This window comes from Marmota flaviventris, chromosome X, assembly GCF_047511675.1.
Source record: "Marmota flaviventris isolate mMarFla1 chromosome X, mMarFla1.hap1, whole genome shotgun sequence".
Classification (NCBI taxonomy): domain Eukaryota; kingdom Metazoa; phylum Chordata; class Mammalia; order Rodentia; family Sciuridae; genus Marmota; species Marmota flaviventris.
The window spans coordinates 53,001,457-53,019,620 of record NC_092518.1 but is presented as its reverse complement, the minus strand read 5'-3'; the positions used below and the strand labels follow the sequence as shown (position 1 = coordinate 53,019,620).

The window sequence follows — 18,164 nt, the reverse complement described above, 5'->3', positions numbered from 1 at the left end:
CTAATGATGGGGATACATTCTGATAAATTGTCAGTTGAAAGTATCATAAATTGAATTTACATTTAATACATCTACCAAACATACATTTAATACATTTAAATACACCTACCATATTGAATATACCAAAAGTACATTTAATATATTACCATACATCCTAGCTTATAATATAGTAGACTTCAGAGTATGGGTTGTTCACCCTTGTGATCATGTGGTTGATTAGGAGCTCTGTCTCCCTGCCCAGCATAGTGAGAGAGTACTGTAGTGCTTATTGCTAGCCTTGGAAAAGATCAAAATTCAAAGTATGGTTTCTACTGATACATATCATTTTTTCACCATTGTAAAGTTGAAAATTTGTAAGTCAAATTATTATAAGTTGGGAACTGAGTGTGCATCTCCACTTTAGATTCTATTAGCAATAAGAAAAACCAAAGTATTTTTACTACTCTCAGACATCCTATGCAGCGTTTTTGATATACTAGATATGTGGGAATTTCTCACACACCAAGAAATCATTTCTCCCATGGACACTTGTGGAGTGTCCTCTAATGCAATTCAATTCTGACACTATTTTACCTAGAAATAGCACCAGATCCCACAGATTAAGGGCTGAGTTCCCATAAGACTGCTTCCTACTTCCCACTTCTCACTTCATGATGCCAGTTACAAGCTCCAGAATGTATTATCTATTTCTGACTAATGAGCTATAAATTGAGGGTTCCCAAGACCCCATCTTTGGGTTTGATTAATTGGCTAGACAGCTCAAAGAACTCAGGGAAATATTTATGTTTACTGGTTTATTATAAAGGATATTACCAAGAATACAGATGAACAACCAGATGGAGGAGACGCATAGGGCAAAGTGTGTGAAGGGACATGGAACTTCCAAGCTCTTTCCAGGCCTTCCACAGTCCAGAACCTTCACTTGTTCCAGTCGGGATGCTCCTTGAACCTTGTTCTTTGAGGTTTTGCGGAGGCTTCATCGCATAGGCATTATTGATTATATCATTGGCCAGTGGTGATCAACACAACTTTAAGCCTTTCTTCTCTCCCTAAAGGTTTGGTTGGCAGAAAGTGGGATTGAAAGTTCTAACACTAATCATATAGTTGGTATCCCAGGCAATCAGCCTCTATCCTGAGGCCATCCAGGATTCCTTGGACATCAGTCATTTTATTAGCCTACCAAAGGACAAGAGATTCTAAGGGCTTTAGGAACTGTGTGCTAGGAACCAGAGGCAGAGATCAAATATACATTTCTTATTGCATCACAGTATCACAGATTCATACTAACTTAATCCCAATGATATATAAAGACATCACCCTCTGTAGCTCTATTTCCTCTTTTCACTGATATTATTATGTATATTATGCTATATATGTTAAACACCAAATAATATACTGTTACAATTTTTACTTTATTTAATTTTATGTCTTTTAAAGAACCTATGGAAAAAATAACAAGTGTAACAGAATGTGTTAGTCAGGTTGCTGTTGCAATGGCAAAATACCTGAGAAAATCAACTTAAAAGGAGGAAAGATTTATTTTGGCTCACAGTTTCAGATTTCAGTCCATGGTCACTTGGCCTTATCACTTTGGGCCTGCAGAGAGGCAGAACATCATGGCAAGGAATATGCAGTGGAGCAAAGCTGCTCACCTCATGGTGGCCAGGAAGCCAAGAGAATGAAATGGAGGGAGAAGGGCAGGGGCCAATGCCCACTTCATGGGCATACCCCCAATGACTGAAATGCCTTCCACTAGGCACCATCTCCTGGAGTTTTTGCCACCACCCCATAGCACCTCAGGATGAACACATATGTTTTCAGAGGACATTCACTATCTAGACCATAATGCAGAAGTGATTATATTAACTTACTTGCCATTTCTTGGTATTTTTTCATTGTTTATTGTGGAGTTAATATCATTTCCTTTCTGACTGATACAGCTTCACTCTTTCCCACCACCTTTTTAAAAAAAATTATTTATTCTAATTTGTTATACCCACAGCAGAATGCACGTGTGTGTATGCATGCATGCATGTGTGTGTGTGTATGCTGGTAAAATAGGATAATAGGCCAAAGATGCATCTTACAATAGTTTTTTTATAATTTGCATGTGTCTCAATGAAGCTTTTACCAAAAAGAATCTTTGATAGAGCTGGATAAGATTGAAAAGGGAAAGAAATGTGAAAAGTGTAGATCATATTTATTTATTTGGTACTGGGGATTGGACCCAGGGGTGCTTTATCACAAAACCTCATTCCCCCCTTTTTAAAAAAATATTTTTTAAGTTGTTGATGAATTTTTATTTTGTTTATTTATCCGTAGTGCTTAGAATCGAACCCAGTGTGTCACACATGCTAGGCAAGTGCTCTACCACTGAGCTACAGCCCCAGCCCCCATATCCCCTTTTAAAAAAAATTATTTGTTCCTTTTAGTTATACATGACAGTAGATTATATTTCGATAGATTTATATAAACATGGAGTATATATTATTCTAATTATGATCCCAGTCTTATGATTGTATATGATGTAGAGATTCACTGTGATGTCTTTTATTTTTTTATTTTGAGACAAGGCCTCACTAAATTGCTGAAACTGTTCTCAAAATTTTGATCCTCCTGTCTCAGTCTCCTGAGTTGCTGAGATTACAGGCATGTGCCACCATGCTGGATAGTTCTCCCACTTCTTTGGTGCTGTTATTGCCAAGTTAATTTATTTATGTTATGAGCCCAATGATACAGTATATACTTATTGTTTTATAAAATCATTTCTGAAATCAGTTAAGAAAGGAAAGAAATGGTATGAATTATACTTACCAATTATATATAATTATAATTAATAATATATAATGGTGTTTATAATTTATATACATCATATAAATACAATATACTATAATAACCTTTATGATGCTGTTTGATTTTTTTCATGTGTGGATTTGAAATACTCTCTGGTGTCAGTTTTTTCATACCAAAGAAATTTCTTTCATATTTCTTATTAGGTCATATTAGCATATTCTCTCATTTTTTAATCTAGAAAGTCTTTATTTCTCTTTGGTTTTTTAATACCTTTATTTATCTATCTATCTATCTATCTATCTATCTATCTATCTATCTATCTATCTGCCGCAGTCTGGCTGGGCACAATCAGGAGCCACTTGTCAAAAGAAACTAACTTTATTTTTAGAACCACACACGCCAAACAAAACAGCCTCTCAGGAAAAACCCTCAGAGCCTCAACTGCCACCACCGGCTTTCCACAAGCCTCTCTCTCCCACACAAGCTTCTCTCCACCTCCCACAATCCTCCTGCTCTTGAGGCCGATTGGCTGGGTCACGTGGGCGGAGCCAAAAAAGTCCCCCAATGAGCAGCTCCGTGGTCTGAAAGGGCAGGGAAACAGCCCAATGAGCATCACCGCAGGGGAGACAATCAGCTAGATGTTGCTGGGGCCGCTGTGAGCCAATCATCAGCCGGCAGCTGGAAGTTTGCTGTGGCCCCTTCAGCTGTGGCTCTCAACATCTATCTATCTATCTATCTATTTATATGTAGTGCTGAGGATCAAACCTAGTAAGTACCTCACACATGCTAGGCAAGCGCTCTGCCATTGAGCTGTAACTCCAGCCCCTCCTTGTTTTTTGTTGTGATAATACACACACATACACACACACACATAACACACACACACACACAATTTGCCATTTTAACCATTATAAATGTACAGCTCAGTGTGCAATCGTCTCTACTATCCATTTCCAAAACTGAAATCTATAACCATTAAGTAATAATTCTTCATTCTTTCCTCCCTCATGCCTTTCCAGTTTTGTGTTTACTTTCTATCAGTATGGATTTGCCTAGTCTGAATATTTTATATAAGTGAATCATACAATATATGTCCTTTTGTATATGGCTTATTTCACTTAGCATTCTTTCTTCCTTCCTTCCTTCCTTTCATCTGAATGCTTTCATTGGTAAAATTTCATTTCTTTTTTAAATTGCTTTTTTTGGTAAATACATGACAGCAGAATACATTACAATTCTTATTACACGTATACAGCACAATTTTTCATATCTCTGTATATAAAGTATGTTGACACCAATTCATGTCTTCATACATGTACTTTGGATAATGATGTCTATCACATTCCTCCATCATTGCTAACCCCCTGCCCCCTCCCATTCCCTCCCTCCCTCTACCCTATCTAGAATTCATCTATTCCTCCCATGCTCCCCCTCCCTACCCCACTATGAGTCAGCCTCCTTATATCAGAGGAAACATTGGCATTTGTTTTTTGGGGATTGGCTAACTTCACTTACCATTATCTTCTCCAACTGCATCCATTTATAAGGAAAACTTTCACAACCAACCTTTATAACTTACCTAGGCACTTTGCTGAGATATTTCACACCAGTTTCTCACTGAATGAGTATCTTTGAGTAGTATGTTGCTACAATCAGCTCCGTAAATACCATTTGATGAATCTCTCACTGTATCCATAATATAATTCAAGAGTTCTTTACATTTTAGCCTGTGTACTCTCTTTGTTGCACATTTGAGGAAGCATCTGACCAAACTACTGATTTCTTGGAACTTTTTCTGTATGGAGGTTTGTGTTGGGGCTGATACATTTCATTTTTCTGTTCTTAGACATTCTATTTCTTTCTGAATATATTTCTGTTAAAATCTAAAAACAGCATCCCAATTCAAATATTTTCCTTGTTTGGAATCTGAATGTCTATCTAAATGTTGAGCTGTTCCAGGATCCCAAATCAGACATTTACATTTCTGAACTTTTTTATTTCATTCTGTAGCTCTATCATGTTCTAGTTGTCAGTAGCAAATAATCAGATCATTAAGTGCTAAACTTGTGGTTTTGATTTTAGAACATATTATCTCTTCTTGCTTCTGGTTTAAATGTGGTATGCTAGCACAATAATTTCAAGGTTTATGCACGTTGTAGTGTATATCAGGGCTCATTCTATCACTGGTATTCTATTGTATGTATATGCCACATTTTTAATCCATTCCTCTGTTGATGGAAAATTTAATTGTTCACACTTTCTTTTGCTTATTGTTTGATTTTTTTTTAGTGGGGTCTCACTATGTTGCCAAGACTGGCTTAAAAACCAAAACACTTTCTTGCTATGAGGAATAAGGCTGAACTGAGCACTGACATACAAGTATCTGTCAAGTCCCTATTTTCAGTTCTTTTGGATACATTTGTAAGAGTGGAACTGCTAGGTCATATGGCAATTCTATAGTTAAAGGAATTGACAAAGTGTTTTCCACAGTGGCTGTGCACCATTTGATATTACTAATAGCAAAGTGTGAGTTCTGATTTATCCACATCCTTGTTAACACTTTCAATTTCCTGGTTTTCTAAGTATGTATATTGTAGCATTTCTAGTAGGTGTGAAGTAGTATCTCATTGTGGTTTTGATTTACAATTTCCTGATAGTTAATGATTTTGAATATTTTTTTCTTTCTTTGAATATTTTTTCATGTATTCATTATTTATTCATAAATCCTCTTGGAGAAATTTTATTCTAGTTTTCTTTTTTTTCCTGTTTTTGCCCATTTTTAAATTGGGTTGTCTGCTTGTTGTTCAATTGAAGAAGTTCTTTATATATTAAACCCTTATCAGTTATGTGGTTTGCAAATATTGTTGGTATTGTGTTGACTGTCTTTTTGCTTTCTCAATAATGTTCTTTGATGCACAAAAGCTGTTACATTTGATGAAATCCGATTGATGTATTTTGTTGTTATTGCTTGCACTTTTTGTATCATATCTAAGAATATATTGCCAAACGTAAGGTCACAAATATTTTCCCTATGTTTTCTTCTGGTATGGTTTGTATGTGATTTGTAACTCAAAGGTTCATGTGTTAGAAGGCTGGTCTCTAATGGGATGATGTGATGATGGGAGCTTAAGAGGTGGAACCCAGCTTGAGGACAGTTTGGTCACTGTGTGTGTGTGGGGGGGAGACACTAACTTTGGAAGGAAATAATGCTGATCTTGCAGAATGAGTTCATTCTCTTAAGAATAAGTTGATATAAAAGAGTGAGATTGTCTCCTATCCTGTCTCTGTTTTCCTATCTTGCCATATGATGCCTCCCTATTGTATGCCCTCCCTCTACTGTGATGCCATTCACCATGAGATCCTCACCAATGATGAGCTGATACCAGCTCCATGCCCGTGAGCCTCCACTATTGTGAGCTAAATAAAACTCCTTTCTTTATGAAGTACCTGTCCTCAAGTATTTTGTTATAGTAACTGAAAATGGATAAATACATCTTCTAAAATTTTTTGAATATAATTTTATGCTTAGCTCTTTGATCCATTTTTGAATTAATTTTTATATGTGTAAATCCAGTTATACCAGCATCACATTTGAAGGAACTATTCTTTTCACATTGAATGGATTTGGCATCCTTGTGAAAAATCAATTGGCTACAGAGATATTGTTTATTTTGAGCTCCTCCTTTCAATTGCATTTTATGTAGGTCTAATGTGCTTTTAGTACACTGTTTTGATTATTTTAGCTTATTAGTAAGGTTTGATATTAAAAAAGATGTGGATAGGGCTGGGGATGTGGCTCAAGCAGTAGCACGCTTGCCTGGCATGTGTTTGGCCCGGGTTTGATCCTCAGCACCACATACAAACAAAGATGTTGTGTCTGTCAAACTAAAAAATAAATATTAAAATTCTCAAAAAATGTTAAAAAAAGATGTGGATTTCCTTAATTTCTTCTTCTTTTATTTAATACTAGGGATGTAGCTCAATGGTATAGTGCTTGCCTAGTAGGCACAATGCCCTGAGTTTGATCCCCACCACTGCAAAAATTATTTTGGCTATTTGGGCCCACTTAAAATACACATGAATTCAAGGATCAGCTTTTCCATATTTGCAGAAACACAGCCATTGGGACACTGATAGAAATCACATTGAATCTATAGATTGTTTTAGGTTTGTATTGCCATGCTAATAATATTATGTGTCTCTGTGTGCATTAGATGTCTCTTTATTGTCTTTCAACAAAGTTTTCCAGTTTTCAGTATGGAAGTTTTTCATCTCAGTTAAATTTATTTCTAGGTATTTTCTAGATATTATTGTAAATAAAATTACTCTATTTCCTTTTCAAATTATTAATTGCTGATTTAGAGAAATAAAACTGATTCTTGTGTATTGATCTTGTACCTTGCAATCTGGATAAATTCCTTTATTAGTCTAATTGCTTTCTTATGGACTCTTTGGGATCTTCTCTATATAAGATCAATTCATCTGTGATTAAGGATAGTCTCATTTCTTCCTTTCTGATTTGAATGCCTTTTATTTCTTTTTTTCTAATTACTATGGCTATCCAAATATGACCTAGTTTCCTTTATGATTTCTTCTTTGACCCAAGGGTTATTTAATAATACATTATTTAATTTCCACAAAATTGTGAATTTCTCTTTTTTTCTGTTATTAATTCCTAGTTTCATGACCTTGCAGTCCTTGTTAGACTCTTTGGGCTACCACAACAGAATACCAAGGACCAGCTGCTTAAACAGACATTTGTTTTCTCACACTTCTGGAGGCTGGAAGTCCAAGGTTAAGGTGCCAACAGGTACAGGCAGGGTTGTTTTTTGGCACGTTCTGTCATCCTGGCTTGCAGACAGCCACCTTCTTTCTGTGTATCTTCTACTTCTTATAAGCACAACAATCCTGCTGGATTCAGACTCCACTTTAGAGGCCTCATTTAACTTTAATGACTTTATTTTTTCTGTGATGGTGCAGATCAAACACAGTGCCTTGCACATGGTAAGCAAGTACTCCACAACTGAGCTACATCCCTAACCCCTTTAATTACTTTCTTAAAAGTCTTATGACCAAATACAGTCAGATCAGTATTTTATAGCTTCAACCTACAAATTTTGGGGATACACAATTTAATCCATAACATCAGGGTTTGCTGGTGTTCTGTTTTGAAGGCAGTAGTAGTAGTCCTTTTGTTTAGTGACTTTTACAAACTTTTTTGTATAGACCGTATTCCTTTTTGGATGTGGTCAGTGAAATCACTATTTAGCTCATGTCCAACTAATATTTTGACAGACATTCATGAATAACAATAGCTTAAAACAGGAAAAAACAAACAAAAAACTCCAAAAGAAACAAAAAAAGAAAACCAAAATCAATGCCCCTAAACCAAAACACTTCATTTAGTCTTTGCAGATTGGCTCTGGGCTAAAGCAATCCTTCAGCACTTAACCAGGTTTGTTCTGAGCCTAGGGATAAGCACAACATGAAAGTTTAGATTCAAGTCTTTTCTGAGCATTCATCTTGCCAAAGGCATGCACATGGGCTTCTAAATTTCTTCCTATATGTGGATGCTTCTGAATTCTTTATTTTTTCCCAACAATTCTCCCCAGCTTTTTCTCCCAGACTTTAGATGGTCTATTGTTTCTATCTTTTGCTTCAGGTGTCTGTGGATTATTCTCTTTACAGTATTTTCCAGCAATACACACCACTTTTCCAGCCTGAGTTCCAAGTTTGGAAAAACAGAGAATAGTACCTTGCAGTAATCTTTCATGTTGCTCTCAGACAGGTTAGAACAGGCATACACAATAATTTGTGAATAAGCTTTGCTCTGCTCCCACCAGAATCAGAGACCAAGATCCTACACTGGGAACATGGTCTGCTGCCACTTCAAGGCACAAAGCTTTCCACCATTTTCAAGTTTGTTTTTTCTTCATTCATGTTTGGTTGCTACATACATGTGACTGTTTTCTAGATTTATGACAAAATTGGTCCTGACAGTTTTTGCTTTTTTCAATAGTTCTGTAGGGGACAAAAGAATGGAGCTATTCTGTAATTTTGTTTTTCTTTTTGAAAGATAGTTTTTCTGCTCTTAAGATTGTTGATTGATAGGTTTTTTTAGCACTTTGAGTATTTCATTCTGCTGTCTTCTGGCCTATATTGTTTCTGGTAAAAAAAAATCAACTGTTATTCTTACTGAGATTGTCTTGCAAGTGATGAGTCATTTTTCTCTGTTTCTTTCAAGATTTCTTTTGCCTTTGGATTTTGACATTTTGGTGTATCTAGATCTCTTGGCCTTATCTACTTTGAGTTCATTAAAATCATAGAGTTTTTCATTATATATGAGAGGTTTCAGTCATTTCTTTGGACATTTTTTTTCTGCTTCTTTGCTTCTCTCCTTTCATTCTGGTACTTCCATTGCATTTGTTGGTGTGATTAATGATGCCCCACATTTACATGACTCTATCTACTTTTCTTCATTCTTTTCTTCTCTGTTCTTTGGATTCCATAATCTTCATCATCTGTCTTCAAGTTTGCTGATTCTTTCATCTTCCAGCTCAAATTTACTATCAAACACCTCAGTGAATTTTTCAATTTCTTTTACTTTTCAACTTGAGTTTTCATTTTTTTAAAATATCTGTCCATTTATTGGTTTTCTTTATTTGATGAGAAATTATCATCATACCTTTATTGCTTTAAGCATAGTTTCCTTTAATTCTTTGAACATACTTACTGTAGGTGTTTGAAAGTCTTTGTCAGCTAAGTCTGACTTCTAGGCCCTCTCAAAGGCAGTTTCTGTTATGTGATTTTTTCCCCTATGTATTAGTCATTTTTTCTTGTTTCTTTGTATGTTTCATATTTTTAAGTTGAAATTTCAACATTTCAGATAATATATCCTAGCAAATTTGGATATCATTCACTTTGCCTTTTGAGCCTGTTTTTGTTTTTTTGGTTTTTTTTTTAGCTTAGAAATTCAGCAGGACTATTTTAGTACAGTCTATTTCCAATGTAATGTGAAGCATATGATGTCACTCTTCAGATTCAGCCTTGGGCATGCACACAGTCCCCATGGGATTACATACATTAAGCAAAGCTCTTTCTGACTGTGTCTTTCCCTGATCTTTCTGTTAAGCTATCTGCCTCTGTTAGCAATATACCCAACCATTAACCTCTACTAATTGCTGGCTGATCGCTCTATTTCTAAATTTGTGACTTGAGTAATAAATTGTTTTACAATCTGATCAGTTTGGGCATTTTTGCAACAGCAGTCTCTGGTGCAATTTTTGGGAGGGTGCTGGCATTGAACCCAGAGGCTTACACATGCTAAGCATACCCTCTACCACTGAGCTTTGCCCCAACCCTAGCAGTAATCTTTGAAACAAATTCTTGAGGCTTGTTTCTACCACAGAAGGGCTTTTATTCACTCTTTCTGATTTTCTGTTAAACATCTATGATTTAGCTTCTTGCTCTATTGACGCTAGAGTCTTCTCTTGATTGCTTACCACCAAAATTTTCATTGTTTTTAAGAGCACCCTTACACTTGAATTCTCCTACACTCTGTTCTGAATAAATTCTCTTCTGTTGGGAGAACTTTGAACTACCTGTTCTCATGGTCCTGCCTCTCCCTTTGGGCAAAACATCTGCACAACTCTTCAGAACAGTTCACACGGAAAGTGCCTCACTTGTCTGGAGTGAATGCCCTGCTTCATGAGGAGGGGACTGCTTTGGAATTGTAGCCTCTGGTCTTCCTTTTCCTCTCCTGTTATGCAACCATACTGAATGAGCAAGATTGTTTGAGGGTGACTGAGACACTGATATTTTCAATCTGTCTTGCCTTGGATGCAACTTCTCTCCCATGGCTATGGGCTGATGGATGAAGGGTCCCAAAATTACAAGTCCCTTTTGGCTAAGACAGAATTTCTGCCACATGAAATTAAAGGGATGGGATGAGAAATGTTAGTGGCCTGCCTCTCCAGAGCAGATCCTGGAGCCTTTCACTGGTAACTGGAGGGGGAGAGGGAGCCCTGTGCTGCATCCACATGAGGAAGAACTTGGATCATGCTAAGCTGGGGGTAGTGCAAATGGAGGGAGCAGGCTGTGTTTCAAATGCTATATATTATGACTGTTCATAGTGAGATTTCATAGATTTTCTGGAATCATTGTATGCTCTTAGAACAATTTCCAGAGATTTCAAATGGTTGTTTTAACTATATGTTTTTTTTTTTTTTTTACCAGTTATGGTTCTTTTGCTGGGGAGAGCAAAAGATGATATTAACTCCACCATTCTGGAGTTAATCTCCTTTGGCCATTATTTCTTCAAAATATTTTTCTGCTTCCTCTCCTTCAGGAATACAATTACACTTATGTTAAGCAAAATGAAGATGTCCCACAGTCCACTGTCTGTTCTTTTTGTCTCTTTTCCCCTTTTCTGTTTAATTTTAGATAGTTTCTAAGCTACCTACACTTGCTGTGTGATAAAGTTCACTGATCATTTTTCTGTAGTGTCGAATCATGTGTTAATACCATCAAGCAATTTTTTTTCATCTGTTATCTTTTTTAACTCTGGAAGCTCAGTATTTTAAAATCCATGTTTCTTCTTAACATGCTGAGGTTTTCTTGTACATTTTTGAACATATGAAATAAAGATGTAATAACTGTTCTAATGTTTTCCTACAAATTTCTTTATCTCTGCCACTTCTGGATCTGGTTTTCCTGATAGAATTTTGTTTATTGGTTGTATTTTATGGCTCATTTGAACATCTGATAATTTTTATTGGGTGCCAGATGTACATTTCACCATGTTGCACAATACATATCTTTGTTACCATTAATATTGAGTTTTGTTCTGGGACACAGTGAACTTACTTGTGAATAATCTGATCCTTTTAATACTTGTTTTCAAGGTTTGCTGGGCAGATCCAGAGCACCGGTTAGTCTAAGCATATTTTTTCCAACCATTCACTGCATGAAATCCTTGTGAGTATTCTAGCCCATCATCTACAAGCTATCAGGTTTTCCCACTCTAGCTGGATGCAAAATAGACTGGTTCTGGACCTGTGGGTGGGATAGTGATTGTTTCCCCTGCTCCTTTTGTGTGGTTCTTTAGGTTCTCCACTTGGAGAACCACCCATTGTGTAGCATTAGTTTATACACAATTAAAAGAGATATTAAAATTTTAGGCATGCAACTTGTGAGATCTAATAAATGACAAAGAGTTATTGAGTAAAAATGAGTATAATGCCTGTAATAGAAAATTCTCTTTAAAAACCTATTTCTGACATTTAAAAACCAATGTCAGTATCACTAAAAATAACACTGACATGAGCTAAATATTCCAAGAGCTGTCATCTTAAGATTAATTTAATTTGATGAGAAGCATTTGGTCCCCTGTTGTCTGAAGAGAGGACTTTATATAGTACCTGCTGTGTACACAGCCCGTCTCTCTGATATCCTTAGCAACAACCATACTGCTGCTCACCCAACTGCTTCGAAGCCTCAGGTAATGGGGTAGAGGATTATGGAAACAGAAAATTCTGAAAATATAATAAGCTCAGCAATAGACTTTGGATTAATTGGTAACTTGTAGCCAAGTTTGATTATGTAGCACAGGATCACATCCAAGTACACTTATTTGATTTGATGATTGTATAAAAGTGGAACACAATTTAAGGTAGGAAGTTCGTGTGTGTGTGTGTGTGTGTGTGGTGCTGAAGATCAAATCCTCCTATATGCTAACCATGTACTAGCTACACCCCAGCCCCAAGTTAAAAATTTGAAACTAGGATATGTAAATGTGTTAAAGAGCCTCTCAAAACCTTCTGAAATTATAAAATTTGTTACTTTATGTGGAGGGTGTCCATGGCTTTTTCCAGATTCTGAAAGGAGTATCTGACCAAACTAAGGTTTAAAGCAACCTCAAATGATTTTTTTTTGAGAGAGAGAATGTTTTAATATTTATTTTTCAGTTTTCAGTGGACACAACATCTTTATTTTATTTTTATGTGGTGCTGGGGATCGAACCCAGAGCTCCACGCATGCCAGGCGAGCGTATTACCGCTTGAGCCACATCCCCAGCCCTCAAATGATTTTAAATATTGTCCCTCTCTTCTTTCCTACCTCCTTCCTATTCCTCTTTTCTTTCTTGTCAACAGTATTCACAAAGATGATAACTTTTGGCAGCGAAAATTATTATGAAGAAGTCTATTTAAAACTATATTGGTAATCCCAGCAACTCAGGAGACTGAGGCAGGAGGATTGCAATTTTGAGACCAGCCTCAATAGCTTAGAACCTAAGCAACTTAGACTCTGTCTCAAAATTAAAATCATTTAAAAATGATAGGGATATGGCTCAGTGGTTAAAGGCCCCTGGTTTAATCCCTGGTACCAGCCTCCCCCTGACCAATAAAAGAAAGAGAAGAAAAGCTTGATTGGGCAGCACTAGAAAGACTCCACATAATAAATACATTTTTAAATTGATCAACCACGACAGTAGTGTCTGCACTCTTTGAAAACAGTCATATTAATGCAAAGTTGTTTTTGATAACTTTGGCTGAACTGAGTTTGTCTGAAACTTTAAGATGAATAAGAAGTAGAAAAGTTCCTATGTTCATGATAAATAAAAGTAGTTAAAAATGTTTAGAAATAGGTGCTCCATGTGATTTCTGTTAAGATAATCAGAGTGATTTTAATTCTGAAGTCATCTCTGGATTACTCAGCTAATAGGATAGTTGTAGCAGAGGTAAATTAATGTTACTCTTGACTAAACTGCAAATTTTATAGACTAAAAATACCTATCTATAGTATGCTGTTTTTAAGTCCTTTGGGGTATAGTCCGAGGAGAGGGATAGCTGGGTCAAATGGTGGTGCCATTCCCAGATTTCCAAGGAATCTCCATACTGCTTTCCAAATTGGCTGCACCAATTTGCAGTCCCACCAGCAGTGTATGAGTGTACCTTTTCTTCCACATCCTCACCAACTTATTGTTGTTTGTCTTCATAATAGCTGCCATTCTGACTGGAGTGAGATGATATCTTAGAGTAGTTTTGATTTGCATTTCTCTGATTGCTAGAGATGATAATAGAGGTGATGAGCATTTTTTCATATATTTGTTGATTGATTGTATATCCTCTTCTGAGAAGTGTCTGTTCAAGTTCTTGGCCCATTTGTTGATTGGGTTATTTGTGTGTGTGTGTGTGTGTGTGTGTGTGTGTGTGTGTGTGTGTTTTGGTGCTTAGCTTTTTGATTTCTTTATATACCCTAGAGATTAGTGCTCTATCTGATGTGTGAAGGGTAAAGATTTGCTCCCAGGATGTGGGCTCTCTGTTCACCTCATAGATTGCTTCTTTTGCTGAGAAGAAACTTTTTAGTTTTATCCCATTTATTAATTCTTAGTTTTAATTATTGCACTATAGGAGTCTTATTAAGGAAGTTGGGGCCTAATCCCATATGATGAAGATTAGGGCCTACTTTTTCTTCTATTAGGCACTAGGTCCCTGGTTTAATTCCTAGGTCTTTTGATCCACTTTGAGTTGAGTTTTGTGCATGGTGAGAGATAGGGGTTTACTTTCATTTTGCTACATATGGATTTCCAGTTTTCCTAGCACCATTTGTTGAAGATGCTTTTTTTTCCTCCAATGCATGTTTTTGGTACTTTTGTCTAATATAAGATAACTGTAATTTTGTGGGTTAGTCTCTGTGTCCTCTATTCTTTACCATTGGTCTACCAGTCTATTTTGGTGCCAATACCATGCTGTTTTTGTTACTATTGCTCTGTAATATAGTTTAAGGTCTGTATAGTGATGCCACCTGCTTCACTCTTTCTGCTGAAGATTGTTTTAGCTATTCAGGGTCTTTTATTTTTCCAGATGAATTTCATGATTGCTTTTTCTATTTCTATGAGGAATGCCATTGGGATTTTGATCAGAATTGCATTAAATATGTATAGTACTTTTGGTAGTATGGTCATTGTGATAATATTAATTCTGCCTATCCAAGAGCAAGGTACCAGCACAATTTACAATAGCTAAACTGTGGAGCCAACTTAGATGCCCTTTAGTGGATGAATGGATAAAAAAACATGTGGCATATATACACAATGGAATTTTACTCAGCAATAAAAGAGAATAAAATCATGGCATTTGCAGGTAAATGGATGGCATTGGAGAAGATAATGTTAAGTGAAGTTAGCCAATCCCCAAAAAGCAAATGCTGAATGTTTTCTCTGATATAATGAGGCTGACTCATGGTTGGGTAGGGAGGGGGAGCATGGGAAGAATAGATGAATTCCAGATAGGGAAGAGGGGTGGGAGGGAAAGGGAGGGGGCAGGAGATTAGCAAGGATGGTGCAATGTGATGGACATCATTATCCAAAGTACATGTATGAACTGGTGTCAACATACTTTATATACAACCAGAGATATGAAAAATTGTGCTGTATACATTTTATAAGAATTGTAATGCATTCCACTGTCATTTATTAAAAAACAATAAATAAAAAAGAAAATACTTATCTAAAAAATAGAAGGCTCACAATTTAGAGGAAATGACAATCAAGGAAAATAGGTTAACAATGTTATTTCCTATCTCATCTTGCTATTCTCTTTTTTAAAAAAAATACCTTTATTCATTTGTTTATATGTGGTGCTGAGATCTAACCCAGTGCCTCACACATGCTAGGCAAGTGCTCTACCACTGAGCCATAACTCCAGCCCTCCTTTTTGTTTTTCTAAAAATATTTTTCTAGTAGATGGACGCATACCTTTATTTTATTTATATGTGGTGCTGAGAATTGAACCCTTCATTATCTTCTATTTTATTGGAATATAGGTTTTCAAAATAATTTCTAATTGTCTTCTGTATTTCTGTAGCGTCTGTTGTGATATTGCCTTTTTCATCCCGTATGTTAGTAATTTGAGTTCTCTCTCTTCTTCTCTTCGTTAGCATGGCTAAGGGTCTGTCGATCTTATTTATTTTTTCAAAGAACCAACTTTTAGTTTTGTTAATTTTTTCCATAGTTTCTTTTGTTTCAATTTCGTTGATTTCCGCTCTGATTTTAATTATTTCTTGTCTTCTGCTACATTTGCTGTTGTTTTGCTCTTCCTTTTCTAGGGCTTTGAGATGAAGTGTGAGCTCATTTATTCCAAATTCCTTAATAGGACACCCATAGCACAAAAGTTGATAACAAGAATCAACAAATGGGACTTACTTAAACTGAAAAGTTTTCTCTCAGCAAGAGAAACAATAAAAGAGGTAAATAGGGAGCCTACATCATGGGAACAAATTTTTACTCCTCACACTTCAGATAGAGCCCTAATATCCAGAGTATACAAAGAACTCAAAAAATTAAACAATAAGAAAACAAATAACCCAATCAACAAATGGGCCAAAGACCTGAACAGACACTTCTCAGAGGAGGACATACAATCAATCAACAAGTACATGAAAAAATGCTCACCATCTCTAGCAGTCAGAGAAATGCAAATCAAAACCACCCTAAGATACCATCTCACTCCAGTAAGATTGGCAGCCATTATGAAGTCAAACAACAACAAGTGCTGGAGAGGATGTGGGGAAAAGGGTACTCTTGTACATTGCTGGTGGGACTGCAAACTGGTGCGGCCAATCTGGAAAGCAGTATGGAGATTCCTGGGAAAGCTGGGAATGGAACCACCATTTGACCCAGCTATTGCCCTTCTTGGACTATTCCCTGAAGACCTTAAAAGAGCGTACTACAGGGATACTGCTACATCGATGTTCATAGCAGCACAATTCACAATTGCTAGCCTGTGGAACCAACCCAGATGCCCTTCAATAGATGAATGGATAAAAAAAATGTGGCATTTATACACCATGGAGTACTACGCAGCACTAAAAAATGACAAAATCATAGAATTTGCAGGGAAATGGATGGCACTAGAGCAGATCATGCTTAGTGAAGCTAGCCAATCCCTAAAAAACAAATACCAAATGTCTTCTTTGATATAATGAGAGCAACTAAGAACAGAGCAGGGAGGAAGAGCAGGAAGAAAAGATTAACATTAAACAGATACATGAGGTGGGATGGAAAGGGAGAGAAAGGGAAATTGCATGGTAATGGAGGGAGACCCTCATTGTTATACAAAATTACATATAAGAGGTAGTGAGGGGAATGGGAAAATAAACAAGGACAGAAATGAATTACAGTGGATGGGGTAGTGAGAGAAGATGGGAGGGGAGGGAGGGGGGATAGTAGAGGATAGTAAAGGTAGCAGAATACAACAGTTACTAATAGGGCATTATGTAAAAATGTGGATGTGTAACCGATGTGATTCTGCAATCTGTATTTGGGGTAAAATTGGGAGTTCATAACCAACTTGAATCTATTGTATGAAATATGATATGTCAATAGCTTTATAATGTTTTGAACAACCAATAAAAAAAATAAATTAAAAAAAAAAAGAGAATTGAACCCAGTGCTTCACATCTTCTAGGCAAGCGCTCTATCACTGAGCTACAACTCTAGCTTCTCCCTCTTGATTTTTTACATCTTATAGAAACCTCAACTCTCAGAATCCAGTAGTCTGACATACATACATATAGTTTTTGTAACTCAAAAGCAATTTCAGGTTTGTATTTGTATTTGTTCCCTTGGAACCACATACTCTAATTGTCCAGGTGTGACTTAGATTGGTAAGAATAACTTAATGGCTTTTTTTTTTTTTTTTTTACTAATTTATAACCTACATTCCTATTGTTCCAATAGTAAAACTTTTGTTTTCCCTGTACAGTGAACTGTTTTGTTTTCACTGAAAGTCTAGACATGCAAGAGCAAGACATATTAGAGCACTGTCAGGATAAGGGTTTGAGATTGTGCTCATTTGTAAAATTGATTTGAGTACTTCATTTAAGGCTTATGAGGAAAAAGATTTTTCAAATATACTTTTTTTTTGGGGGGGGGGTGGTGGTATTGGGGATTTAGCCCAGGACTTTGCACATGCCAGGCAAATGCTCTACAACTGAGCTATATACCCAGCCCCCAAATGTACTTTTTTTATCATAAAATTTCCACCCCTCTAGAGTTGGTAGTCTAAACACTGAAATGTGCTACTGTGTGAGAATATTTTAATATTCGAAAAGAAACTGACTAGTTTTTCAATGTCACCGCATATGGTGAGAAAATTAGATTTGAAAAATTCTGTTTCTTATAACATGAAGAAAATGCTTGTCAATATGTTTACATGTTCCTGTATAAGGCTTTATACATATATCTTTTTAATATCTATAAAATTTCTTTTTAAATGTCTATGCCTTGAATTTCCTTGGTAACTTTAACTCAAATAAGATTATTATACAAAGGTTTTTTTCTTTTATGCCTTTTTTAAAATCTAGAAATT

General features: G+C 36.1%; 1 pseudogene; it reads right to left on the bottom strand.

Moving 5' to 3' along the window:
• Positions 1-4,372: 4,372 nt before the first annotated feature.
• LOC114081486 (serine-protein kinase ATM-like) lies at positions 4,373-7,796 on the bottom strand (annotated as a pseudogene).
• Between the last annotated feature and the right edge of the window lie 10,368 nt (positions 7,797-18,164).